The following is a 15,222-nucleotide window of genomic DNA, read 5'->3' as shown; positions in this document are numbered from 1 at the left end:
ACGGGAATGACAACTGGAGTCGAGGTGTTCCGTGCCGATGGCAACACGGCCGTCAGTCTTCCGCCTGACGGCGAGGGTGGTGGTTGCATTGGGCGTGATCATCGTACAACGCGTTTGGGAGTTGAGTTACTTCGATTAATTGCTCTTTTGTGGGAAGTAAGACTTGTTATTTCGATTCGAGGACTGAGATGAACATTTAAGACTACGATTATGATGCAGTTTTTTCTCGTGAACTATACTGTTCATAACCCTGCCATTTTCAAGTCACGGGAAAGCAAATGAAGTACGTCGAACATATTGGTAAGTACGAAAACATGTGATCTTGGTGTTTTAATGTTTACCCCGTGTTGAATATGTCATCCTGTCGGCTTTGCTAACCTTACTCTTACAATTTTGTCCTGTAATGTACTTTCCTAAATTGTCCCTACCCCAGCCGAGCACGCTCCTATTTGATGACCACGCTCCCTCGCAACTGCAAACAATTGAGTCATCCAGCTTTTCATAGTGCTACAGAATCACTGCCGAGTCACATCTCGATAATTTTGTTTCTTCCATTCCTTTCGGTACATCCAGGGACCATGCGGAATACTTATTCGAGCATGTGACAGTGGTATACCATATCTGGTAATACATGTTAATTAGTGCTTCCTTCGGCTCTCTCGTTTTGCATACTCTTCTCATAACTACATTTATGGAATCCCCAGAAACAAGCAGTACCAATACAAGTACCAGAGAGTGATCCCAGCCCTCTCCGAATGGGTAATTTCGTCCATATTTAACAAGATTGTCCGAAGCGTAGCGAAAATTAAGATGTTACTTAGAGTGCTTTCTGAAGAAGCTGAATAGGCTGGCTATACCAGAGTAGGTCAGGTGAGGTTTGTAAGTATGGTTAGATCTTTGAATGGTTTTAATGAGTATTATTTTCAACTTTCACCAAGGCAGCAAAATGTAGGCACCATCGTTCGCGTATTAGGTAGTGTGTTATCAGTGCCTCCCAACTTTGAACAAGCACTACTCATTGTTTTATTTTTTCAATGTGAACGATGACCTTGGCTTAGCCATCTTATTATATCAGTTTAGTTGGTATTTAATGGGCCAGTTGCCATTTCAAATAGCAGAACAGTTCATGTATTTTTTATCCTAAAGTCTTACCATATATTTACAAGTTGTACGAGAAATTTATGTATGCCGTTTCTGAGTATTGTCCTACAATAGGAAGAGAGAGAGTTGAATCGGAAACATAGAAGATTGTGTATGTAATGTCCTACTACATAAAATGAATACGCAAATGGACGAAATTTTTTGAAAATTCGATATTTGTAATTCATTTGAGGCTACTTTTTGGAGTTAAAGAATTTTGAATATGGAAGAAAATTACTGCTGATGTGAACTCCTTTTAAAAGTAATATGGAGAGGGGGGGGGGCAGGATATACGGTCAACTGATTACAGACATACACTAACAATATAAGTAAGATAAAAGTACAGTAACTATATTTATTAAAAACTTATCATGAGCAAGATAACTGTCTAGAGGTAAACTTATTACGGGGATTAGATGGGCAAAGTTAATTGAACACAGTAGAAAGACCACAGTAGAAAGACCATGAAAACGTGTGCACTAGGTACTCGTCGGAAACAACGCGCGTTGATTTCCAGGACCAAATAATGTATTGATTCTTGTTTGAGCCTCGGGATGAGTGCTAGAGCACGTTGGAGCTATAGTGGAGTACAACCAAAGTCGATGTTGATTTAAGCTCAGTGGAGAACGTAGAGTGAAATAGGTCCGTACAGTGTAGCTCTGTGGACAACGAAATGAATATAGGCAGCGTAAAATGAAGTACAGTGGAGTGCATTAAGCCTACTGAAATGGGTCTTAGACTCGGTGGAATAGGTTAAAGAAAATAATGTAGAAGGCTGAATTGTGTATCAGAGAGAACATTAACCACGATTAATCAAAGAGGTTTTGTTGTTGTCCAATAACTAAAAGGAGTCGCAAAATATCAGAGAATGATGGAAAGTATGCTCCCAGATGGGTTTAAAGGGATTTCCATGATACGGCCAAGCTCAGAGTGGAAGGTGGTCCAAAATATTCCATCAGGCAGGGTGGACCTAGCAGGAAACTTGCTAGAAATTCTGAATGTTAGAAATTTGTTAGTTTCTTCATAGTAAGAATGACAGGGTTACAAGATAAACTAGTAAGAATTTTTTGCGATACAACTCCATAAGCACGGGAGGAGGCGTATGCCAAGCACATAAGGGCCATCTGTATCATGAACCGGGCTAAAATCCTCACAGAAGGGATGGCGGAGGTTCAGTGCAAGATCAGCCATTTCCCAAAGAAGGAGAGAGATTGTGATAGGATAACCAGGTCAAGACACGATAGTAGGTCAGGTAGTTCCGTTAACATATCACGTCACCCCGACTCTCGCCAGTACTCGTGAATCGAACATTACGGACCCACAGCGAGTCCTTGATGAGGCAGAACGGAGGGTGTGGGTGGTAAGGACAAGTGACTTGCGGAAGGAATCTATCACCCGGTCGGCCAGATGTGGTGCCAAAGCCTTACTACCACACCCGTGTGTTTATAACCTGCCAGTCTCGGCAGACAAATAGTTATGATGTGTGACCATGTCCAGTCAAAACAAGTTTGAATGAATGCTTAAATATCCCAGCAACCTCATTCAATACACCCACGTGGAAACACTCAGGCACGTGCCCATAATCCAGTAACATTTTACGTTAGGTAATTTGATAACCAGGAGGCCTGATTTTATATATGTAATTGTTCACATCATAGCGACATATGGCTGATAATATTCACTGGCAAATATATGTTCTTGAAAGTACCCTGGAATATTTTCCATGAAATCTGAGTTAAAGCGTAGTTAATAATCGAGCGATTTGATGGATTTTGTCAAAATGATAAGCTAGTGACTGATGTTGAGACGAAGCTCTCTCCCCAGGCTATGAATATTGGCCATCGTGGGGGTTTGCTATAGATAGGATGCATTAATTCTTATACGTTCTTTACATATAGAGCAAGATGGATATTTTTTCCTGACATTTTTCTCCCGTGTGCACCGGAAAGGCTTAGATTCAGTCACGAATATATTTGACGTAATCGTATAAATTAAGCTTTAGTGGCACAGGGGAGCAAATACGTTTTCAGTTGGATCTGTCATTGTGACGTCGTTGATGCAAAGACGAGTCTGCTTGCGTTGCAATTTGAGTGTGTTGGACGATACCGCTCAATAGCTAGGAATATCATGCCAGCGGGGGAGTTTATTTACATCAGTCAGGCCGTGGTGGATCGGGTCTCCCTTTGAGGAACCAGGATGAGCACTTCACGATGGGAATGGATATTCACAGATATTCGCTGACAGTTACGGGCCATTTTCTAAACACGGGTGTTCGCTGTTTTATCTCTGTGGTATGAAATCATCTGTATATTCATTCTAGAGCTCTGACTAAGGTAAGCCAAGTTATTTTCGTAACGGAGTTTAAACCGGCTGATTGAGTCGGACTTCTTCCTTGCTTTAAAAGAATCAGAATCAATTGTTAAACTGCAAAACACAAAGTAACTTAGCTGAGTAGCGGGCATTCTCACGTTAAGATGCATTTGTTGATGTTATGTTATGCCTATCTATTTATTACATAGTTTTCGTCATGCCCCAGTTTGACTACAGATCTGTTGTGTATGCACCGCCCGACTACACTGGACAAGTAATGATATAGATTACGAAATCCTTGATCCTGTTTACATCTACAGCTGTGGCGCTTTCTAAACTTGGCCTATAGATCCACTACAGTCTGAGACGGCACTACTCCTTTCATCATATCTGCACAAGACAACCCCACAACCATATACTTGTAGAGCTGATACGTTAGAAGAAAACCTGAACTGATTATTGGGTAAAATCCCTTGAATGTTGGAGAACACGGCTCTCTTTTAGATACCAGATTTTTTTCTTTGAGTATTTTTGTGACTGAATGTATATACCGAAGATGTAACTTGAAAATAGAAGACGGTGTTGCTGATGAGGAAGGAAAAGAAGGTGAATGGTATGCCATTTTATTTGGTTAGTGTGGGCGAGGCTGGCGAGCGGAGTAGGGAGTGGTAATCGTTAAGAAGTAATGTGTAGGGTTAGTCATCACACCCACGCTCACCCGCATACAAACTTACTCTCACCCACATCCATTGTTTACTTACAAACGCACCAGACACACTGACAGCTCATTCACTTCCCCTTCACGAACAGTTTCCTACTCACACATACATACACACGGGCTTCCGTGATGTAGTCGTTAAGGACTTTCACCTTGATTCATGCGCGGGACCGCCCGGGTTCGAATCATGGGCGCGGTAGTAGGCCCACAGCTAACCCCAGCTTTCCATCTTCCCCTCGGGACTGGTCGATAAATGGGTACCTAGTATAAACTGGAAGTGTATATATCCGAATAAAAGTAAGGACATGGTAAATACATATACAAACACGCGAATGCACACACCAGAAATTGTCGTAGTAGTGGAGGCAACACATACCAAAGAGATAATACCTGATCTTGTATGTCCCCTGGGATACATGCTGGCAAGGAGGGAAAGGTAGATTGGCTCTCTTAATAAGGAAGAGCCTCTTAAATTTCGGGAAAGATTGGAAGATGGCTCTTGAATTTCGGGAAAGATTGGAAGATGGCTCATTGAAACAGCACTTAGAGGGAAGCACAGTGGTGCTAATGATTTATGGTCCCACGAAATTTGATGAATCAGAATAAAGATAAGAAGGCATACATGAGGAGAAAATCAGGGTGATGCATGAAACAGTGAAACTAGTAAAGTTCTAATGACGTGACCTTTCAGTTGCAAGGAGACTGGGAGAACTAAGATTCTCATGGAGACAGAAAGTAATGACAAGTTTTTAGACAGTGTATAGGAAAATTTCTTATATCAAGCATGTCAGTGAGCAAGGGCTTGATGCACCATTGTTAGTAGGTCAAATATTTGCACTTAATATCTTGAAGATTGAGAGATACACCAAATGGAACACTGTACCTACCCTGTCGTCAAAGCCCCACGTAAGAACTGTAAAGACAATGAACTGTCTCCTACCATATATTATACCGCACTATATGGAAATATTCGGCAAACTTTTCACATCATATATTAGTCCAAACCTAGAATATGTTTCTCGGGTTTGGTCACCTTACTTAAAAGAAGCACAAAGAACTAATGGAGGAGGTTCAGAGAAGGGCAACAAGGATGGTACCAGAAGCAAGATGAGCTCAGTTATATTGAGAGGTTAGAGGCCATAAATCTATCCACCAAGGAAGACAGAAAAGTAAGGTTTGACTTGATCATTGCCTTAATAAACCAGTGATGTCAGCAATGAACAGCTTTTCGAAAGAAGAAAAGATAAACCAGCTTGAGAGCGTAACATGAAATTAAACTAGAAATTTGTAAGTTATAAGGAGGTACGTTGATAGTAGATTATCCGATAACATGAACGGTAAAACTGTGAATACAGATTTCATACAAAAGTTTAAAAAAAAAACTGTGCGAAAAGAGAGGTGGTTTCAAGCTACGGGAACCCACAATTGTAAAATCCTCCCCTTATCGGACAAATGTAGATAATCAGAAAAGAGTTATACACAGTGTAGTGGTTAGCGTTATGACCTGCCACTTAAATGGCCCAAGTTCGAATCCCAGATGAATGAGTACATACGGTGTGTATATATGCTTGTATAAACAAGGTTAAGACACTGTGTACATACAAGGTTGAGAAAGGGCAACACGAGTGTAAAACTCTCTACCTGTCACACACACAAATAGTAACACACATACTTGCCAAAATACACATAGCCACATTAAGGTAGGCAGTGCTCACGCACTCTCAGGCACACGCTTCGACAAACGCACTCACCCATGCACTTCACTGACAGTCACTGAGATCTCAGCCCTACTCACCGACGCTTGATATCTACCACGCACAAACATAATCACAATCGTCCACCCAAACACTCACACACAACCACATTTACACCCGTATTCACACACACCCTTACTCACCATCATTCGAAAGAGGAATGAGTCCCTTATTCATCAGACACTTCTTTAAGAACGGATGTTACAGTGCGTGACCTTGAAAATGCTAATGAGTTTATGAAATACCTGTCAAGGGAAAGATTAATCCATAATATTTACCCCTAAAATTGGAGGTCGACGCTACACAAGGGTTTCCGCGGATGTTGTTAACATACATAGTAACGTAGGTTTATGACAAGCCGGAGAGTCGGCTTGCCATGGTGGGAGCTACTGACCATAGACGTGTTCCAGTTAATCGACTACGATAGCAGAGTTATTACTTATGGTAGCGTTTCTGGCTTTAATCATGATAGAGGTAAATGATCGTGGTAGCATTAATGATCATGGTAGAGTTAATGACCATGATAGAGGGTTACTGACTGTGTTAAAAGTGATTGGACATGGTAGAGTCATTGACCAAGGTAGAGTTACTGTGTCATGTTAGATTTGTAGACCACTGCGAAGTTACTGGTCATGGTAAAAGAGTTAAAAGACCATGGTGAAGTTACTGATCATGATAGAGTTGCTAGCTAGAGCCGAGTGACTGGTCATGGTAGGTTTTCTGGCTATGGTGTACGGGTTACCAAATGCTACGCGGGAGGGTGCTGGTGAACAGCACCAGTACTCAAGACGTGAAGTGTTATGTTTGGCTAAATATAGAGGGCGGCAGCTGCACAGGGCTGCGTAATTCGCTTTCGAATGACATCACAGGAGAGTGTTGAACCCAATTACTCATGATTATTCAGAAAAAATGAATGAATATATATATATATATATATATATATATATATATATATATATATATATATATATATATATATATATATATATATATAGTTATGGAGTATTAAAAAGTCAGGGAAGAAACAGCCTAGTGCATTTCTAAAGGAATTTAGGTAACCTGCGGCAATGAGTGTAGCACAGGCACATACACTCCCACCATACTCTCTTTAAACACACTCCCGATCAGCCATAACAAACGGTCTCACCTAACCAGCCTCACACACACACACACACACACACACACACACACACCTTTGCCCCCCTCCTCAGGCAGACTATGAGAGTCAACGTTCCTCTCTTACTGTAGAAGAAATGAGACGGTCACAATCGGGTACACAGAGCTCCTATCCCCTCACACAGGACACTAAATTTACCACTAGTGGCAACCACTCTAGAGACAAGTGGGCCTACGGGGACTCGGTGCCCACTCATACCTTGCTGGGAGGAGTGAGGGTGGGGACGTGTTGGCGTAGCGCCACTGCCTCCCTCCCCATCCTCTTCTATCCCCCCCCCCCCACACACACACCCACCCACACACACACACACACACACACACACACACCTGAGATACACCGCTGAATCCCATTCTTCTGGAACTTCAATATTGCTGAGATCATGTTTCATTGTGCCGTGTAAGCTGTGAGATCTTTCTCTGTCATTTTACTGTGTTGTTGTGACTGCAAGAGCTATTTTTACTCTCCTCTATTGCTGTAGATTTTGATTAATCCATGGTACGTTTCTTTGCGTACGTCTTTCATGGACGATGCAGTATTAAACAATCTTAAGTCTCGCGTTGATGTGCAGGTCCTTCCACGCGCTTCGTCAAACAGGTCACGCATTTTCCATCTTCATGCCTGCTTACAGCCATTCATATGAATTCGTGGGTCGAGAGTAAATGGACAAAACACACACACACACACACACACACACACACACAGAAAACAATGAAATATCTAGAAAAGACAAACAGATTACTATAAAGTCTTGACCTTATCAGGGCTTACGATACTGATGAAAGTTCTCCATGTGTGCTAAAGATGTGTGTTGATAGACTAATCATACCACTTGAAATGTGCCGTGGGAGTGGAACGGGGCAAACGTCATACGTATATAAGACTACAGATTCAGGAAAAAATAATCAGAGAGTAAATGAATGACTCTTGACCGATAAGGAAGTACTTAAGTGAGAGACAACATGGTTTCAGGGAAAGGAGCCCATGTGTAACGAACCTCTTAGATTTCTACGAGAGAGGGAATTCTGTTCATACAAAAGAGACAGTTTGATGGACTGTCTGCATCTAAACTCCCAAAAAGCTTTTGACTCCGTGTTACACAGGAGGTTCGTAAAGAAGGTATATTTTCAGGCTGAAATAATAGCGAGACTTTGATGTTTAGATTATCTTAATGGAAGGGAGCCAAGGATGTGTCTTAGCGGGACCTTCTTGAAATGGATTGAAGTTGCTAGTGGCGTAACGCAGGGTTTTGACCTTGAACCATTGTTCTTCTTGATCTTTATGAATGACTTGCCAGGATTGGATTCCAACCAGAAAATATTGCTGGATGATGTCAAGGTAATGAGGAAAGTCAAAAAGGCGAAAATTGCATTACCCTACAAGGAGACCAAGACAAATTCTAACCTTGGTTTGATGTATGTTTGATAAAAGGTAATTTCGAATGACAACCCGAGCAAGTGTTCAAGTAATGAGGTTGGAACACAATAACAGATGGCCTCAGTATGAATATCATGTAGAAGGAAATAAGCTGCAGGAATCTGGTTGTGTGAAGGATACCGTCCCTTGCCTATCGCCAGAGTCCCACGTAAGGAGAACATTAAAAGAGACAAACTGTCTGCAGGCAAAAATTGGAAGAACATTCAAGAATGGATATAAGAACATTAAAAGACAAACTGTCTGCAGGCAAATATTGGAAGAGCATTAAAGTATGGATATAAGAAGATTCAGAAAGCTGTTCATATCCTGTATTAGGCCAAAACTAGAATATGCTTCCCAAGTTTGGTCTCCGCACTTAGAGAAGCACAAACAACAGAGAAGGACCAGAGGATGGAAACAAAGATGGTATCAGAATATAAGAGAGCTGAGTTACAGGGAAGGCTAGAGGCCTTCAATTCACCCACCATGGAAGAAAGAAGAGTAAGGGCTGTGCTTATCTCTAACTTCAATTTTTTTCAACCGGTTTAATGACATCAGCAATGAAAAGTTCTTCGAAAGATGCAAGGATGGGACAGTCAGGCGCTACATCATAAGATTAATGAAGAAACTTGTTCGAAAAGATGTAAAGATGTACTTTTTTTTTGGTGTGAGACGAGTAGATGATTTGAAGAAATTAGGTGACCAAATTGTGAAAATGGACGGCATACAGATGTTTAAGATTTACGATAAAGTTGAAGAGATAGGGTCCAGCGAGTGAAGAACTCCCACCCTGTACACACAGGTAATTACAAACAGGTGATTATACAAAGGGATCTCCCCACAGTCGCTTCCCGAACGCGGCGTTCCTCTCCTCAACAAACACACTTTACACATCTGTTTCCGTCGTGACCTGATCAAGGCAAACATCAGCTTCAACACGTCCCTCATTCATGCCCAAATATTTACGTTCGCGTGAGCGCCCTCCCGTGATGGCTCCCAGAGGTGGCGAGGTGACGTTTTCTGATGGAATATTATAATTAAATGTCTGGGAAGTATCAGGGTGAAGCGCATTGGTTGCCCCGTCTTGATCTGCAGAAGAGAGAGAGAGAGAGAGAGAGAGAGACAGAGAGAGAGAGAGAGAGAGAGAGAGAGAGAGAGAGAGAGAGAGAGAGAGAGATCATAATGTTTGATTATTATCTGTAGTAGCGTCACTTGATGAATAATGAGACACCAGCAGGGACAGTCTTCTGATGAATAGCGCTCTTCACCAGCAGATAGCGTCTCCCTGATGATGAATAACAGCGATCAGCCGGTAGCATCATCCCCTGATGAATTGCAGTCATCACTAGTGGGGTAGCGTCCTCAGATGAATGATGATGACCCCCAGCTAGTCGTCGTCCTCAGATGAATGATGATGACCCCCAGCCAGTCGTCGTCCTCAGATGAATGATGATGACCCCCGGCCGGTCATCGTCCTCAGATGAATGATGATGACCCCCAGCCGGTCATCGTCCTCAGATGAATGATGATGACCCCCAGCCAGTCGTCGTCCTCAGATGAATGATGATGACCCCTAGCCGGTCATCGTCCTCAGATGAATGATGATGACCCCCAGCCAGTCGTCGTCCTCAGATGAATGATGATGACCCCCAGCCAGTCGTCGTCCTCAGATGAATGATGATGACCCCCAGCCGGTCATCGTCCTCAGATGAATGATGATGACCCCCAGCCAGTCGTCGTCCTCAGATGAATGATGATGACCCCCAGCCAGTCGTCGTCCTCAGATGAATGATGATGACCCCCAGCCAGTCGTCGTCCTCAGATGAATGATGATGACCCCCAGCCAGTCGTCGTCCTCAGATGAATGATGATGACCCCCAGCAAGTCGTCGTCCTCAGATGAATGATGATGACCCCCAGCCAGTCGTCGTCCTCAGATGAATGATGATGACCCCCAGCAAGTCGTCGTCCTATGATAATGATGATCACCCTTTCCAACTCCTGCTCTCATCGCTCTCATTTCTGCTGTCTGCGAAATTGATGAAACTTTTACTTCGCTCTTTCCCTAAACGCTTAGAACCTCATTCCCTCCGTCCATACAACCGCCTGCAGTGTTCACGGTGTCAAGTCCACCAGGGATGATCTCTCCCATGTGACGCCTCCTCTGCTCGTACCTTTAACGGATTTTGATCAATCTTTTCCTGCGGCTCTCTTTATCTCCAAGAGCATTTGGTAAGGTGTGGCACGAGTCTTTCCGTCCAAACTTTGCTCCTTTTGGCTTTTTTGCTTCACTTTGTTCTTCGATGCATAGTCTCTTTAAGTTGTTCCATTGCAGTAGCCGTCGATGATGGAACGACTTTTCCCTTTTATTCTGTTAACAGTTGTGTCTTTGTGTGTTATATAGCATCACCTACCCATTTTCTTCTCCTCATAAATGATCTTCCTCCAGTCTTTACCCATGTTAACTCTACATAGCTCACTTTCCCTCCCTTCCAGACTACAGACATCTTTCTTTTTCTCGCTCTGAACATATTTTCTCTCTTATTTCGGACCTTTGGACGTGTGCAGTATCTCAAAGTGGAGGATCAGTCACTTTGTTACATTCAAATGTGAAACAAGCAATTTCTTCGTATCTGTTTTCCTAAGGCTCTATTATTTCATGGTGTTAAGTTTCTAATACTCCAGTTTAATCTTGTTAAGACACGAAACTGTTAGGCTTGACCATGTCCCCGTCACCAGATCTGCATCTCAAAGGCTGAAGATGTTATATAGGTGTCAAAATCATATTTCATTGTGGGTGGTGGTTCGATACACTCAGGAATCTTTTTTTTTTTTTTTTTTTTTTTTCCAAAAGAAGAAACAGAGAAAGGGGCCAGGTGAGGATATTCCCTCAAAGGCCCAGTCCTCATCCTCTGTTCTTAATGCTACCTCGCTAATGCGGGAAATGGCGATTAGTATAAAAGAATATATATATATATATATATATATATATATATATATATATATATATATATATATATATATATATATATGTATATATATATCCCTCCCCCATACCTGATCACCGTTTTCCACGTTAGCGAGGTAGCGCCAGGGAGCCAGGAATAGACGAAGAAAGTCCGCATTCGCTCACATCCATTCTCTCTCTCTCTCTCTCTCTCTCTCTCTCTCTCTCTATATATATATATATATATATATATATATATATATATATATATATATATATATATATATATATATATCTATCTATTAGCTGAATAACACCGACCATCAAGGGGCATTGTACCCTGTTGAATAACTTATCACCATCAGTCTGACTCCCCTGATGTTTAACAATGAACGCTGGAATTTGTCAAGTTCCAAACTCTTTCTCTCCTTGTCTCTTCCCTGGTGCAGTCCCTCCTCCTCCTCCTCCTTCTTCCGCAAACTACACCATGTCTTTTCTCCTTCCCTTCCCATCCCTATCCCTTTGCTCTTCCATATCAGTGACTGGTGTTCGGCTTTCCTCAGCAGAATCCAGTTACCTGTGCTTCATCAACCAGTCCACCTCCGCCAGACTGGTATGCCCATTCAACATCTGTAAGATTATATAAGATTCTCATGAATAACACACGACAGGGAAGGAGTGACCCGACTGTATATTTAAACAGAAGGATCTAACAATAGAGAAATGGTGGCACACGTATCAGTTTAGAGTTTCAAACTGTAGTCTGGTAAAGGGCGCGACAGAGTAATGTTGTGCTCTTAGCCTGACGTGAAGAGAATGGAGAACATATGACTTTATTACATAACCGGTCAGCACCTTCGATGGTGGACGAACAATACTGAAAAAGTCGGTCTCTCTCTCTCTCTCTCTCTCTCTCTCTCTCTCTCTCTCTCTCTCTCTCTCTCTCTCTCTCTCTCTCTCTCTCTCTCTCTCTCTCTCTACCTCGTTTTCGCGTTCCAGCCAATTTTTTTTAGTTATGTGATCCTATTCACTTATCCAGCATTTTTTTTCTTCACGGTTTTTGAAAAATGTTTCGAGATTCATTATATTGGTACAGAAACTCATGCTACAGCCATAACCAAGATCCATCCAGCCCCACGACTCAACCAGCCCCATGACCCGGCTAACCTCCATAACCCAGCCAAGTTTTATGGCACAGCCCCCCCCCCCCCCCCCCCGTGACTTACTCAGACCCCTCACCTCCTAACTAACCACATGAATCACTCTTCTCCATGTTTCTCCCTCTCTCATAATCCAGGTAGCCCCATCTTGGAACTGGCCCCAAGTTTAAGACACCTTACGTATCGAAGTCATCACCGTATTCCAACCAGCTCTTATGTTTCAGCCATCCTTATCTACCAGTCAACTTAAAATACCCTCTTAGCACCGGACCCTGTATTACCTGACTGCAGAAGTGGTATGTATGCATAGTGTGTGTGTGTGTGTGTGTGTGTGTGAGTGTACAATTAATGTGTGTACCCGAGGGTAATATGTGTACAAATTAGGGATGTGTGTCCTTCTCTTGATGAATATACAGTATGTATAATTAACATGTCTTTGTATGGTACTATGTGCGCGGGAGAGTAATATGGGTGCATAATGTGCTTCCTGCATAATGAATCAAGACATTCCCCCTCGTACTAACATGAAGGATTTCTGTGTCGTTGGCACACTGCCCAAGCTACTCTGTTGATCAGGCCTTCGGTGTTAACACTACTGGGGAAGAAAAACTGTGTATATGCTGTGTTACATGGGATAATGTGTCTTAGGCGAAGCATCACTAAGAAAAACTAGGTCAGCAAAGAGGATACCTCCAGCTTACGAGGGGACCGTTTTTTTATTTTTTTTTTTTTTCTAAGATTCACAATGTCTCCGCCTGGCACGGGCGTTTGTCACATGACGACAGCAAAGGGACAAGTTTTTGGCATAAAGGACTTCGTATGTATCATGAGACAATCACGTCTGACGAAGACGTGTCTCTCACGCCTCAGAAGCTGTGAGGCTCCTGAGGGTCGTCGGTCTTGCTTCCAGAATCAGAAAAAAGGACATCGTACTTCATGGGGAAAGTGACGTCACTCATGAGAGAACAAATCGCTCCAGATGAACGTCTTGCCAAGAGGGAAGTATACTCCTGAATGACGACTCTGAAGGACACGTTCCTAACTGAAGAACGTGCCCGCAAGAAGCATGTTTCTGGAGGGACATGTTATTCGCGAAGAAATGTGTTTCAGGGGGAACACGTGCCTGAAGGATATGTCATCGCCGAGGGAGCTTTGTGCCCTGGAAGAAACTTAGTTTCTGAAGTAAAATCTCGAGCTAAAGGAATGTGTTTCTTCAGGGTATCTTGGTGGAGGATCAAGTCCCGCTCTATCCATAGTATGACCTTTTGTTGCTGCGTCTTGACAGGTGCCTTTGGCAACTTTCTTTGGTGGGCACAGTTGTTGTTGTTGACGTCACTGGATGTTGGGAGGTGCCTCTGGCAACTTCCTCTAGCGTAGCACAGAGGTTTCCCCACGAAGCAGAGGTAGAAACTATGGTTTCTAACTCTGAATTGTGATGGCGTCATGGCCAAGTGGAACAGTCATGCGGCCGGTGTCTGTGGTGCTTCCCTGGTCCTGCCTACCACTCCTTCTGCCCTCAACTTCAGCCCTAACCGCCCTCAGCCCTCTCACTGACCAACTTTCCTCTCTTTCAGTCCCTCCCCCAACTTTATCTTCCCTTCCATCCTCATGTCCCACGCCCATCCATTTTTTTTTTCACAAGGTCCAGTATATCCTTCCACCAGACTATAAATATTCATTTATGTATACATTTTTTTTATCATTCCTGTAGAGTTTTGCCTCAGCAGTCCATGTCACCTACACATTTTATGACAATATTCATGCCACTGCCGCGGGGTCAACGTTACAGGTCAGACTAGTTGTGCCACATCGTCTGACCTCTTGTCTGACTGATGAAAGGGACGCGAATATGACAACGTCGCAAGCTATATCATTGTGTGTGTGTGTGTGTGTGTGTGTGAGAGAGAGAGAGAGAGAGAGAGAGAGAGAGAGAGAGAGAGAGAGAGAGAGAGAGAGAGAGAGAGAGAGAGAGAGAGAGAGGAGTGAAGGTGAGAGAGACACGCGCACAGAAGGAACCATATTCAAAACCGAATAAGAATAACAGAAAGGGAATTGTCATCATTAAGGTACCTCTAAGATGATATATTTAGCAAAACCTTTTATATACTTCCTCTTGCAACCTCATACCGTCGACAAGGAGGAAGGATTTGTAGCACAGAGATGCACATGGGGCAGCTTCACTCTGGTTATTCTGTTTTTGAGAACACCCCTGTTGACCAGCTTTGTTTTATTTCGCGCCTTGCACAGCTAACTGACATTATTAATCACTTGAGCATGGTGGTACGATCCTTGGATTTGACGACCCTTAAGACTGGGCCAATATACATCATATCCAAGGGTCGTAACATCTTACGAAAGGTGTTAAGGTAATCATATATTTTGAACAAATACAGTTCATTATATTTAGTTCTATTTCCGACCCTCGCCAATTGTGATGAAATAATATTTACTTATCCTTTTAACGTAACATAAGTGGGTATATTTTTAAAGCAGAGATATATATATTAGGTATTAAATGTGAGGCGGTTTGTAGATAATTGTTCAGCTCCAGCTGTTCCTTCCCAAAGCCTCCCTTCAAAGTTCATTACCGGTAAAAAAAAAAAA

At 42.7% G+C, this 15,222-nt stretch overlaps 1 protein-coding gene across 4 annotated transcripts in view; it reads left to right on the top strand.

The window, feature by feature from the left end:
• Positions 1 to 15,222, top strand: part of LOC139753452 (uncharacterized) — a 32,684-nt gene continuing 17,462 nt past the window's right edge. The window contains exon 1 of one of the 4 annotated variants that reach the window (XM_071669978.1): positions 1 to 300. The gene's annotated coding sequence lies outside the window, so the exon portion shown is untranslated. The remainder of the gene's footprint in view (positions 301 to 15,222) is intronic. The other 3 variants (XM_071669979.1, XM_071669976.1, XM_071669977.1) reach the window with 3 other exon arrangements.

This window comes from Panulirus ornatus, chromosome 14 (assembly GCF_036320965.1).
Source record: "Panulirus ornatus isolate Po-2019 chromosome 14, ASM3632096v1, whole genome shotgun sequence".
In the NCBI taxonomy this organism is placed as follows: Eukaryota; Metazoa; Arthropoda; class Malacostraca; order Decapoda; family Palinuridae; genus Panulirus; species Panulirus ornatus.
This window is presented reverse-complemented; position numbering and strand designations above follow the sequence as displayed.